This window comes from Mustela lutreola, chromosome 6, assembly GCF_030435805.1.
Source record: "Mustela lutreola isolate mMusLut2 chromosome 6, mMusLut2.pri, whole genome shotgun sequence".
Classification (NCBI taxonomy): Eukaryota; Metazoa; Chordata; class Mammalia; order Carnivora; family Mustelidae; genus Mustela; species Mustela lutreola.
Genome location: NC_081295.1, coordinates 70,164,738 through 70,179,419, shown reverse-complemented (window position 1 = coordinate 70,179,419; position 14,682 = coordinate 70,164,738). Strand labels below are relative to the sequence as shown.

Sequence of the window (14,682 nt, the reverse complement as noted above, 5' to 3'; positions counted from 1 at the left end):
TTTTCAGAGAAGAAAACTTGAAGAAGTGAGAGTAGTCTGACTGTGACAGCTATCAACCTAATTAACCACCAGCCCTGATTAACCTTATCTACCCGGTCAGACAGCTTCCCTGCTGCCTCACTGATACCTCTTCAGATCTCCAGAAACTCTGACCTCAGAGAATAGCTTTCTCAGTTGGTTTCAGTTATAACTTTAATATAAAAAAATTTTTAGCCTGTTTTGAAAAAGGCTAACAGACAAGGATAGACTCCCGAAAATAAGAGTAGTGTCTAAATCTTATGCTACAAAAAAAAAAAAAAATTAGTATTGTTGTCCAGAAGTTAGTCAGTGTTAGGGGAAAGGACAGCAAAATCCATAGTATGGAACTCAAAACTTCCCCAAGGGTAAAAGTCATCTATAACATGCGTACAAATAAGAAGCATAGTAATATGTAACTCTTTTTTTTTTTAAAGATTTTATTTATTTATTTGAGACAGAGCGCATGCGTGATAGAGAGCCTTCCAGTGGGGTAGGAGGGCTCGATCCAGGGACTCTGGGATCATGACCTGAGCTGAAGGCAGATGCTTAACCAACTGAGCCACCCAGGGGCCTCACTAATTCCTTTTTAATAGCTGAATTGTTGGACAACTGGGTGGCTCAAGTCGGGCCCAGGTCATGATTCCAGGATCCAGATCAATTCCTGCATCAAGCTCTCCGCTCAGCAGGGAGTCTTCGTCTCCCACTGCCCCTTCTTCATTCCCACTTGCACTCTCATGCTCTTTCTCTCTCTCTCTCTCCCTTAAAAATAAATAAATAAAATCTTTTTAAAAAATAGCTGAATTGTTAGGTTATAATGTATTTAACTTGTCTCTCTACCAGTGGACATGTATGTAGTTAAAATTCTTTGCTTCCGTAAGTAATGCTTAAAATAAAATTAATTTTCTTCTACATATGTCTGTAAGTACATGTGGAGTTATATAAAATTAATTTCTAGAAGTGGAGCTATTGGGTAAAAGAGTATTTGCATTCAAAATTTTTGCGTATGTTGCCATATGATGGTATTTTTCATGCCAAATTACTTCATGTGTCACTGTCCAGACTATGGATTGACTGGGTAAGAAATTGGATGTGGAAGAGAAATAGACAGGAGAAAATTGATGTCCCAGCTCAAGAAGAGACAAATAAAATTTGCCCCAACATCAGCTTTTTGTTCCATTTGGACCTTCAGTGGACTGGACGATGCCTGCCCATAGTGGTGAAGGCAGACCTTCTTTCCTCATCTATAGATTCAGATGCTGGTCTCTTCCTAAAGCATCCTCACAAACACACCCAAGAATAATCTGGTCTATCCTTAGCCCAGTCAGGTTCATATATGTAAAATTAACCATGTTAATTGACTGGGCTTGGGATGGCTGGAGACTCAATGTGGGGGTGCATGTTTGGAGTGAGGGGTGAGATCGAGCAGTTGACCATATCAGCATCCCTATGCAAGGAATGTCCTGGGACCCACATTCTCTGCAAGTACTATGGATACCACGGGGACTCTGTTTGAATTATTCAATGATATTTTAGATGCAGGGAAGTTAGGTCCTGTCTTGAATAACCTAGAACATATGTAGAGAAAACCAGAAAACATACTCTTTGAAAGAATGAGGTTACTCCAGGCATAATCACCGGGCCAACTTAAAGCTACTTCAAGGTGAAGTTTCCTTAGGCAGGGTCAGAAGAAGAGTAGAGACCTGTGTGTTTAGTCAGCTTTGATTTTTTTATATTTGGAAAGTTGCATTTTTAAAAACCAGTTTATTTGAATTTACCTGTTTGTTGATTTTTATAGCTATATTTTTAAAATGTCTAATCTGCAGAAATATAGTGAAAGAAGAGAAGATAAGGAAAGATTTTGAGCAAAGCAAGGCAACAGACCAAGGAAATAGAAAGCTGATTGTGTCCAGACATAACAGTGGCAGGAGCAACAAAACTTTGGGAGATTTGGAACACTTTGTGATACTGACTGGTTGGCATAGTGGTGAGTTAAATATTTTAGGATGAAGAGAGAAAATTGGGATTTGTTTCTCTCACACAAAAGTTTCTTAAACTCTCAGCAAGATACAATTTATTTTGCAACTGATGATATTTAATTGGAGAATATTTAGGAAAAAAATACAATGATTTAATTTTATACATTCAATTAGATGGAAATCTAAAATTTCTCTAAATAATGTTTAACAGTTTTCCATGTAGAACCCTCACATCGCTTTAGTTAGATTTATTCCTAGGTGTCTGATTTTTTTTTTCATGCTGTTATAAATGGCATCATCTTAAATATTTCATTTTCTAACTATTTTTTATTGTTGAATAGAAATGTAAACGGGGGGCGCCTGGGTGGCTCAGTGGGTTAAGCTGCTGCCTTCGGCTCAGGTCATGATCTCAGGGTCCTGGGATCGAGTCCCGCGTCGGGCTCTCTGCTCAGCAGGGAGCCTGCTTCCTTCTCTTTCTCTCTCTGCCTGCCTCTCAGTGTACTTGTAATTTCTCTCTGTCAAATAAATAAATAAAATCTTTAAAAAAAAAAAAAAAGAAAAGAAATGTAAACGGTTTTTGTATGTTTGCTTATATCTAGTGATCTTAATAAACTTGGTTTTTAGTTCTAATTGTTTTTCTGTAAATCCTTTTGGATTTTCTATGTACACTGGATTTGTTTTAAGATCTTCCCATGGGGCGCTTGGGTGGCTCAGTTGTTGGGCGTCTGTCTTTGGCTTCAGTCATTATCCCAGAATCCTGGGATCGGGCCCCGCATAGGGCTCCCTGCTTGGTGGGAGGCCTGCTTCTCCTCTCCCACTCCCCCTGCTTGTGTTCCCTCTCTTGCTGTATCTCTCTCTGTCACATAAATAAAAAATAAAATCTTAAAAAAAAAAAAAAAAAGATCTTCCCATAAATTCTCTTGAGACATCTCTCTGGGAGAGCCTAATTTCCCTCCATTGAGTGTGGACAGTACTCGGTAACCTGCTTTTCACAAAATAAAATGTAGAAATGACAGAGTGTGACATCCAAGGCAAAGTTAGAAAAGGCATTGTGGTTTCTATCTTGTCCTCTTTTAGAGCATTTGTTTTGGGAAGCAAGCTGCTAGACCTTGAAGACCACCAGACAGCTCTATGGAAAGATCCACGTGGTAAGAACTGGGTGAGGCTTCCTGCCAGCAGCCAGCAAGAAACTGAAGGCACTCTTGGAAGTGGCTGCTCTCAGACTCCCAGGAGAGCCTTTGGATGACTGCAATCCTACCTGACGTCATGCAATACCTTACACCAAAATCAACCACAAAGTCACGCCTCAGTTCCTGGTCCGTAGAACCTGTGAGATAATAAAGCTTATTGCTTTAAGCGGTTAAGTTTGGTATAATTTCTTATGTAGAAATAAGTAACTAAAATATACACCATTATGCTTTATTTTCTTATGGTAATAGTTTAATTTCTCTCTTCTCAATCCTTTTATTGTTTTATTCCTTGCCTTAGTAGGATAGGTAGGATCACGGGGCTACAGGCGGAAGTGATCATATTGTGCTTTCCTCATTTCGAAGAGATTTCCTGTATATGAATACACATACAAACATAACCATTGTTTGATGGTTATGATAGGCTTTTTTGGTAAATGTCCCTCATCAAGGTAACAATAACCTTTTCTATTCTAAGTTGCCAAGAGTTTACTTTTTATTTATTTTTAATTTTTTTTTTTTTTAGAGAGAGAGAGAGAGTGTGTATGTGTGTGCACATGCGCACATGCAAGTGCATTAATGGAGGAGGAGGGGCAATGGGGGAGAGAGAGAGAAAGAATCCTAAGCAGGCTCCAAGCCCAGCCCAGAGCTGGCAAGGGGCTCAGTCTCACCACCCTGATATCATGACCTGAGCCGACATTAAGAGCTGGACCTTTAATAGACTGAGCCACCCAGGTTATCCCTACTTTCTCTTTTTTTAAATAAAGAATAGGTGTTGAATTTAATTAATATAATCATATATGACTTATTTCCTTTATCTGGTTATGAGGTGAATTGATTTTAGAATGTTAAACCAACTTTGCACTCCTATAATAAATTCAACTTGATTTTGATGTGTTATATTTATACCGACTGCTATATTTGATTTGCCAGTATTGTATTTAGGTTTTTTTCCATTTTCATTCATAAGAATAAATGGACTCTAATGTTACCTTTTTTTTAAATTAACAAATAATGTATTATTTGCCCTAGGGGTACAGGTCCATGAATCGTCATGCTTACTTGTTTCATAGCACTCACCATAGCACATACCCTCCCCAAAGTTCATAACCCAACCACCCTATCCCTACTCCCCCAACCCCAGCAACCCTCATTTTGTTTTGTGAGATTAAGAATCTCTTATGGTTTGTCTCCCTCCAGATCCTTTTTGATAGTATCCTTATCAGGTTTTGATATCAAGATTATGTTGGCCTTATAGAACAAGCTGGAAAGTTTATACTCATTTTCTATTTTCTGGAAGTTTATGTAAGGTTGGAGTTATTTTTCCTTAGTGTATAAATCATTCACTAATAAAGCTATCTGGAAAGGTTTAGTTATGGGTTTATATTTTTATTTTTTATAAAATATTTCATAATATTTTAATATTATACTAATAAAAATATAAAATATTTGTATTTGTATTAAAGTCTCAGTAAGTTGCATTTTTAAGGAATTCTTTAATTATTTTTGCATTTTCAAATTTATAGACCAAAAACAACAGGCTAAATAAACAGGTTATTTTTTTCCGGTTTGGTAGCATGATCTATTCGTTAGATCACAGAACAATTTCAGTAAAGAGAATTGCTAGAGGAAAGGATGAGAAACAAGAACCAGGAAACAATGTAATACAGGGAACTGAAAACCACTTCTAAATAAGTATTTAACCAGTTGTTTGGAATATAATGGGGTTTATTCTAAGCAGGTGGGATTTTCTGCTATGATTATATTTATGTATTTAATAATATCTGCCTCCTTTAAAATTCTTTAAACTACATTCTAAAACCAGTTTGCTAAGAGGATTGAAATCTTAGTTCTCAACCATTTTTACTGGCTTAGTGCTATCTTGTAAGTCCTTCTGGAAGCCTGTTTGTGTACTCCCACCAATTCAGATGGAAATCGTGGTAATGGTCAACAGAGTAAAGACAGAGTAAAAACAAAAGTTAGGGAGGAGTGCAATTTCACTGCATTGGCAAAACGGCAATGGCTGCGAGTGACGCTCTTTGCCGTATTATTACTAATTTAACTTTCAGGTTTCCTTTTTGTTCTTGTTATTTTCTGCACCTTTCCAATATTATCTACCTTTAAAACAAAACAAAACAAAAAAATCAAACTTTTTTTTAAAGATTTCATTTATAAAAATCATATTTCATTTACTTATTTGAGAGAGAGAGAGAGAGAGAATGCACACAAGCAGGGGGGAGGGCAGAGGGAGAAGCAGGCTCTCCACTGAGCAGGAGCCCCATGTGGGACTCGTTCCCAGGACCCTGGGGTCATGACCTGAACTGAAGGCAGACGCTTAACAACTGAGCCACCCAGTCATCCCCAAAATCAAACTTTCTAAAAGGATTTATTTATTTGAGAGAGAAATAGCACAGAAGGAAGGGACAGAAGGAGAGGGAGAGAGAGTCTCAAGCAGACTCCATGCGGCGTGCAGTTTGACCTGAGGCTTGATCTCAGGACCCTGAGATCTCACCCTGAGCCAAAACCTCAGCCAAAACCAAGAGTCCGAGGCTTAGCCAACAGTGCCACCCAGGTTCGCCCCCAAAATAAAATTTTTAAAAATTTCCCTCTCACCTTCAGTCATAAAACCTTTTTGGTTCGTTTTTTGTTTTTTTTTTATTTTTAAGTCAAATTCCTTTCTCTGATCGTCAGACGCCTTAGGATTTGGAGTCTAACCATTGTATCTGAGCATCTCATGACTGTTTCTCCACCCTTTTCCCAGTTCATCACTAACTCTTGATTATTCATGCCTCCAATCCGCAAATCTAGGCTTTATACCTCCCACCACACAGATTGTCATTTCCCTTTGACATTATCTCAAGTTCAGCTAAATTGTCTAACTCTGTTACCAGTGGCCTGTGAGTTGACAAGTCACTCTGCTTGACCCTTTGTACTAGAGAAAGTATCCTTTGATGTCAGTAAGACTTTTCAATATACCAAGTTTGCTGGAGAATTGGTAAACATTTAAAGGAAGAGATAGAAACATGGGAAATCAGTTTGTCATTATTTCTATTTCATTTCCTTTATAATCTTACAGAAAAGTCTATAATCCTGTATTTATTATGAGACTATAACCATGTAAACTACTTTGAAGTTATGACTTCAAAAAGGTTTTCAACATCATGAGGTCTAACAGGGCAGAGAAGACTTACTTTATTACAAGTCTTATTTAATCAGCAAAGAACTCTGATAATTTACAAAGTTTCTAAACAAAATTATCTAAACATCTGGAAGCTATTAAAGAACTGAGGAAGTTATGCCACAGTTACATTTAGGAAGGTATTTTTATTATAAATTCCTTGTAAAGTAAGTCTGTGAAAAATAAAACTAAATTACCATTACCACTTTACTCAGATTTCTCATATTAATAGGACCTAGATATTTAAAAATATTATGATTGAAATGTAGGTTTATTCTTTGGGAGACCAGTGGCTAGCAATAATGTAAGATACCATTTACATACATTTGCATCTTAACCATATTAAAATATTAAAGAATTAGCTTTAAATTCCAACTCATCGCTTACTAGTTGCATGAACTCAGGCAAGGTTTATCAACTCAGAGCCATGATATTCTCTGCCTTTTACAAACTGAGTGACTTTAAGCAAATGACCTAAACTTTCTAAATTTCAGGTTTTTCATCTGTAAATATGGGTATTTTTTTAAAAAGATTTTATTTTATTTATTTGACAGAGAGAGAGATCACAAGTAGTCAGAGAGAGAGGGGGAAGCAAGCTCCCGGCTGAACAGAAACACAAGATGATTAAATAATGTAATACCTGGAAGTGCCTAGCACGGCACCTAGCACTGGGTATATATGCTCGATAAATATTTTTCCCCCTTGTTTTCCTTCGCTTCTGTTTTGCTGCCTTCTTCCTTTTACCACTGGTGTCAATATGGGACCTTGGCTTTTCATTTCAGAGTCTAAGGGGATGGTGCATAAGGGTTTTTTAAGAATTCTCTTATTCCAGGGGCGCCTGGGTGGCTCAGTGGGTTAAAGCCTCTGCCTTCGGCTCAGGTCATGATCCCAGGGTCCTGAGATCGAGCCCTGCATCGGGCTCTCTGCTCTGCAGGGAGCCTGCTTCCCTCTCCCTCTCTCTGCCTGCCTCTCTGCCTACTTGTGATCTCTGTCTGTCAAATAAATAAAAATTTAAAAAAAAAAAAAGAATTCTCTTATTCTTTATATTTTCCCATTGTTACCAACTGCTTAAATACTGGAAATCCCCAAGAGGATTATGTGTTTATTTCAGGGATAGAAGTGCAGGGGAAAAGTATAGATCAAGGCAGAAAGCTAGTTTTCTATTGAGCCCTATTCTGAACCTTATAATACCTTAGATTTATAACACTGCCTCATTTTTACCCTACTAGTCAGGTCTACCTGACTCTAAAATGCATGTTCTTTTTGCTCAAACATGCCTCCACTTGCTTTTATACATGTATCTAAGGGACAAATGATTCCCCACAGTAGTAGGAGGAAAACGTATGTTGAGTTTTAAACTGCTGACTTAGCAAATGGATGCAGAGGGCCAGGACAGATCTGAGGAGGGGGCTATTTAAAAACAAAAACTGAAAGGGGAAAACCCAAGACATATATATAAATCAAGAGCAGTGTTGCCTGAGCAACTGTTCACCGATTCCCTGAACTGTGGAAAGGTTGATGAAAATAATAGCTGAGAATCAGAGCAAGGCCTGTGGCCAGGATGTACCAAATTCAAGGCAAAGGCCATCAACTTAGGCTGAGCTGTAAGTGGAAGATGCATTGAAAGGAAGTTGAAAATCTATCAAAGAACAGAGTGTGGGATGCATGATGCCAGGTGACTCATGCTTTAAAGCCCCAGAATACTGTGGAGCCTCCCCGAACTAGGGAGCACTCCTTCAAGACCATCAATTGAGCTGGGCAAATGGGGCTGAAAGGCAATACTTTCCTACTTTTAGTCAGCTCCCGGTCGAGTCTCTGTTCTTTAAGGAGTGTTCCTGCTCCTGTGAGCCATGCTTATCAGCAGGGCACACTTTATTATGTATTTGTTTTATGAATGATGACAGGGAACAGAAAGTATCAATTTCATAACTCAGTGTCTATAGTTGTCTTTCTCTTGGGTATATCTTTGCCATGACTCCTGCTATTTAAAAAAAAAAAAATTAAGGGTAGGTAGCCAAGTGAAACTATCATTCTTATGTTTATCTAGAAAGTGTGTCACTAGTGATGAGTAAAATTATGGATTCTGATCAGATAGATCTGGTTCAGGCCTTAGTTCTGCCTTTTACAAACTGAGTGACTTTAAGCAAATGACCTAAACTTTCTAAATTTCAGGTTTTTCATCTGTAAATATGGGTATTTTTTTTAAAAGATTTTATTTTATTTATTTGACAGAGAGAGAGATCACAAGTAGTCAGAGAGAGAGGGGGAAGCAAGCTCCCGGCTGAACAGAAAGCCCGATGTGGGGCTCAATCCCAGGATCCTAGGATCATGACCTGAGTAGAAGGCAGAGGCTTAACCCACTGAGCCACCCAGGTGCCCCAAATATGGGTATTTTTGATAGAAGCTATTCCAGTTGGAGGTTGACAAACTGAGATGTCAATATCAACCAGAACACTTCAGACCAAATCATCTAAACTCTACCTTTTACTTACCACTATCAAAACCAAGGGCATTGGCTTGTTGACTGTACCTTCACAATAGGTCCGGATACATTTGCTTTCAACGTCTCCACTACTCTTGGATTGGTCTAAACTACCATCACCTATCACTTGGGTTATTACAGTAACCTCCTCACTGGTTTCAATATTTCTACTCTTGCCTACGCCCCCTTCACAGTTTTCTCAATGTTGTATTCAGTACCCATCTTTTTTTTTTTTTTTTTTTTTTAAGATTTTATGTATTTGAGGGAGAGAGTGCATGAGTAGGGCCATGAGGGTGGGGCGTGGGGCCAGAGGGGCAGAGAAGCAGACTCCCTGATGAGCAGGGAGCTGGATGCTGGGCTGAATCCCAAATGCCTGAGATCACGACCTGAGCAGAAGGTCTGAACTGATCGAATCACCCAAGCACCCCTCATACTAGCCTTTTGAAATAAAAGTTAGGGGCACCTGGGTGGCTCAGTTGGTTAAGTGTCTGCCCTCAGCTCACATCATGATCTCAGGGTCCTGGGATTGAGTCCTACATCAGGCTCCATGTTCAGTAGGGAGTCCGCTTCTCCCTCTCGCTCTCCCTCTCACTTTCCTTCTGCCCCTCCCTCTGCTTGTGCTCTTTCTCTCTGCCAGATAAATAAATAAAATATATTAAGAAAGAAAGAAAGAAGTCAGATCAGGTCAATCATCTGCTCAACGCACCTTCCTCGGTGTCATTTCCTATGTTACTTAGAGAAGAACCATAGAATTTGGTCCAATTTGCTCTTCTCTGTCTTCACCCTCTGATGCTCTCCCATGTTCTTATTCCACTCTAGCTCTTCCTGGAACACATATTCATAACTACCTCATGGAGATAATTTGCATTTGCTACGCTCTCTGATTGGAATTTTTTTCCATCCAATATAGGTAAGCTTGACTCTTCCTCCTCTCTCAGATCTTTATTCAGAGGATACCTCCTCAGAGAGGACATTTTTCATTCCTTTACCTAATATTGCACAACTCCCCCCCCCCACCCATCCTTCCCTCACACCCATCCCCCCTCCTTCCTTCCCTTGTGCCTTCCCTTCCTTTCTCTACCTCCCTCCCTCGGTCCCTTCTCTGCTTGACTTCTTTTTTCTTGGCTCTTATCACCATCTAACATCCTAAATGTTTCACTAATTTATCTTTATTTTTAACTGTCCCCCCTAGAATATGAGTTCCACAAAAGCTGTGATTCTGAACTGTTTTATATCTTAGCCTATTGTATGCCTTTGGAAAATGGTGCTTGGTAAATAGCAGTTGCTCAATAAATAACTATAAAGTACGTGTTGAACCAGTAAGTGAATGATTAGGAAGCCAAGATGTGGCTCAGCCATGTATCTATCTATACTTATACCTGTTAGACATGCCTCCCTGGATGACATTGCTTTTAAGTGAAAGCTCATTCTGATGTTCAACTCTGGCTAATGAGAAAACACCTCTCCAAAATATAGCTCCCGCTATTGGGGTGAAGATTCTCTAAGGCTCAAAGAAGACAGGGAAGGAAAGAGAAGTTTCTAGAAGTTTTTAGTCAAGTCAGAAGATAGGTAGGAAATACTGTTTGTCAACCCTCCAACCTATACTCAAACACAAACAGAGCTACTATTGGTAACCATAAATTGGGGAAGAAGAAGCCTCTTGCTTGCACCAACCAAGCATTTTGGGACCAGGAAATTCTGTCTGAGCAAAGAGAGAATATCACTCACAAAAGCCTCTTGACTCTGCCTCAAAATACTTGGATGTGGAAGAGAAATGTGGAAGGAAATTTCATCACAGGAAGACAGAAGGACTCCAAAACATTCTGTAAAATTCTTTATAAACTTGAATGTTTTAGACTATTTCTGTACCTTCTCTTTATTCATTCCTTCAACTCTAAAATTTTTACATAGCATAAAATCTCATGTGCAGGGAGAGATCGGTGAACAGCTTGGAGAAGCACTTATCAATGTCCCAACCATTTACATACCCTCCACAGCCTTTTACCATTCATCTGCAACCAAACAGTTGTTTGCAAGAAAATGCTGAAATCATGAGTTACTTTTTTCCTGCTACATTCATTATAAGTTCTCAGAATATGTTATCATGGAAGATTTCATGTAAGAGAAGGAGGCAGAGAAGTAAGCGAGCAAAAGGGAGGTGGGAGAAAGATTAATCAGGTTAATAGCAAGAAAAGAAAGGCATTATCCAAACTTGAAGGGAAAAAAATTCTGCAGAACTTGACAGGGAGGAAAAAGGGAGCTGGTAACAGCTCATCTACAAGAAGGTCTTTGGCTCTAGAATTATCTTACTACAGTCACTTCTTAGACTGCCTCTAAAGAAACTAATTATGTGGTTTTCTTAGGTCTGAACAAATCCTTTTCTATACTGCTCTTTACGGCGGACTATAGCATGAGTCAGAAATTCCAAGAGCCTGATAATCTCTATCCTTTGTAGCACCTGCTCCAACTTTATGTTAATCATTGGTGGGTAATCTTTAAAGCTGAGAGCTACACACTTCCTACTGTTGTATCTAAAAATCGATAGTTAGGATACCAGATTCAGTGGATGAGATCATCATGATCTGTATTTTTAGACATTAATTTTGACTTCAATTTTTTCAGGAAAATAGATTCCAGGGAAAGCATTATTTTTCCTTTAAAAGTCTTGAGCATACTTAATGATATAAAAAATTGAAAAAATGTCCTGCAAAGACAATCATTTTATAGCGACTTCAGGCTGCTGATACATTCTAATGATCTTTATTAAATGGGATTTCCTTTCACTGTGGTCAATTTATTTTTTTACTGTTAGTGGTGTTATAAGGCTGACAACTACAGAGCAGCTTAAATTTTTATTCAGAAGTATTACACCTAGAAATAAGGGATTTTGTGTTGTTTTATTGTGGTAAAGTATAGAGAAAGTAAAATATTACCATTTTAGCTATTTTAAGTGTACACTTCAGTGGCATTAAGTATATTCACAATGTTATATAACTGTCACCGCTTTTCATATCTAGAAATTTCTATCATCCTTAACAGAAACTCTGTACCTGCTAAGTACCAATTAACCTTTCCCCTTGACCATCAATCAGTTCCTGGAAATTTCTTTCTTTTTTTTTTTAAGATTTTATTTTATTCGACAGAGAGAGAAAGATCACAAATAGGCAGAGAGGCCAGCAGAGAGAGTCGGGGGGAAGCAGGCTCCCTGCTGAACAGAGAGCCCAATGCGGGGCTTGATCCCAGGACCCCGAGACCATGACCCGAGCCGAAGGTAAAGGCTTAACCCACTGAGCCACCCAGGTATTCCAGTTCCTGGTAATTTCTAATCTACTTTCAGTCTCAATGATTTTGCCTGTTCTAGATATCTCTTAACAGTGGATTCACACAATATTGGTCTTTCTGTGTCTGGCTTATTTCACTTCGCGTATTTCATGTCATAGCATGTATCAGAATTTCATTGTTTATTAAGGCTGAATAATACCCTGTTGTATGCATATACCACAATTTGTTTATCCATTCATCAGCTGATGGACATCTGGGTTGTTTCCACCTTTTGGGAATTGTGAAGAATGCTCTTACCCACACTGATATACAATGTTTTGCTTTTATATATAATGATGTTTATTTTCTCCTAAGAGATTCAAAGAACTTTTTAAAAATTAACTATTGTTTGGCCTCTTGACAAATACACCCCCACATCAAACTTTTAGTTAAGATTATTTTCTTAAAGTTTTTCAATTATATGATTTCAATTATATGATTATATGAGAGAGAGAGAAAGTAAGCACAAGCGGGGGTGAGGGGAGCAGTGGGAGAGGAAGAAGCAGATACCCCGATGAGCAGGAAGCCTGATGTGGGACTCAATTCTAGGACCATGAGATCATGACCTGAGCTGGAGGCAGATGCTTAACTGACTAAGCCACCCAGGTGCCCCTATTTAATTTACTTATTTAGTAAGTCATTTAAAAAAGTCTCTGTTTATCAAAAGACAACATTCCCAGTGGATTACGGGTAATTCTGCCTAGGTCCATGTGGGGCAGTAGCCTACACTTGGAGGCTGCATATTGGAACCAAAAAATACTGAAACTTCAATCCCTGCACTGCAAGAACAAAACTGGATTCTGTGGGTGGACTAAGACTTTAGTATTTTTCACACTCCTCTCTTGGGAGTAGGATGGGGGTGGGGGGAACTGAGAAGTCCAACTCTCTAATCACATGATCGATTCTCCTGACAACCAGCACCCCCAACCCTCATCTTTAGGGGTTTTCTAAAAGTCACCTGATAAACTCCATTGTAGTTGAAAAGGGCTTATTATGAATAACAAGACATCCGTTTCACCTGTATGGCTCAGAAGTGACTTCAGGAACTGAGGATAAGAGACCAAATATTATAATAAAAGATCCTTCTGTTTCTCTTATCAGAAAATTCCAAGGGCTTTGGGAACTGTGTACCAGAAACAGGGACAAGTGTAAGGTACGTATACATACAAATGTATATACATACATGTATTTAAAATCCCAAATGTGTTTATTGGGATGGTTTCCCACTTGTCTTGATTCAGGATGCTTTTATTTTATTTTTTAAAAAAGATTTTATTTATTTATTTGAAAGACTGAGATCATGAGTAGGCAGAGAGAGAGGAAGGGAAGAAGGCTCCCTGCTGAACAGAGAGCCCGATTCGGGGCTCGATCCCAGGACACTGGGACCATGACCCGAACCGAAGGCAGAGGCTTTAACCCACTGAGCCACCCCGGTGCCCCTCAGGATGCTTTTGTGCTGCTTTCATCTGAAGGGGCATCCTTCTGCAAGCCTTGCTTTTCCTACTGCAGGTTGGTAGAGGACAGTGGAATAGCCAACACAAAACTACTGTTTGTGCATGGCTGAAGATGGTGGTTATTTGATACCATCCTGGGTATTTCACATCCATGACGTAGGACATGGGCTTTGCAGCAGGTGCTTCTTGTGTTTCCTCTTCTTCTCTTTTAGAGAGGGATGAAGGAGATCCTCTGTGAGAAGCATGTTCTTGTGAGGGAAGTCATCACTGTTGGAGAATAGATTTTGTATTATAAATCACAATATCACACCTCCCCAATGTAGGAGGCCATCATACAGTCCCATTAAAGGCCTGGACAGAATTTAAGAGGGAACGGAGGGGAGACTTTTCTCCCACACACCCTGGCTGTTCTAGCTGGGCCATTGCTCTTCTGCTCCAAGGCTGAGACTTCCACCATTGACCCTCCTGGTTTCTAGGTTTTCAGACTTGAACTTGGAGCTACATCACTGGCTCTCCTGGGTTTCCAGCCTGCTGAGTGAAGGTCATGGGAATTCTCAGCCTCCATAACTGCATGAAACAATTCCTTACTTTAAAAATCACATATATAGGGGTGCTTGACTGGCTTAGTCAGTAGAGCATGTGATTCTTGATCTCAGGGTCATGAGTTCAAATGCCATTTTGGGCATGGAGTCTACTTAAAAAAAAAAAAAAAAGGAAAGAAATGTGGAATCTCAGGCCCCAACCTAGACCTTCGATTAAAAAAACTATATATTGATATAGAAATATGCTGCTATCAGTTCTGTTTCTCTGGAGAACCCTGATTAATATGCAGCTCATTTATTCAGAACACAAAAATAAAAAACAAAATTGGAGCCAGGGATAAGATAATAGTATGGGAAGCAATTCAACTTCCGGCAATATAAGGCTAAGACCCATAACCAATCTGAAGGTATTAAGTCTTTATTTTTCATCTTTTAGTATGCAGTCATTTGAATCACTTCTGTACTAGTTGCTGAAATTACTCATTTAAGGAGAGCTAAGTCTGCTCCATCTAAAAACAGAACCC

At 39.0% G+C, this 14,682-nt stretch overlaps 1 pseudogene; it reads right to left on the bottom strand.

Moving 5' to 3' along the window:
* Nucleotides 1–11,200: 11,200 nt before the first annotated feature.
* On the bottom strand, nucleotides 11,201–13,861 carry LOC131834607 (small ribosomal subunit protein eS27-like; annotated as a pseudogene).
* Between the last annotated feature and the right edge of the window lie 821 nt (nucleotides 13,862–14,682).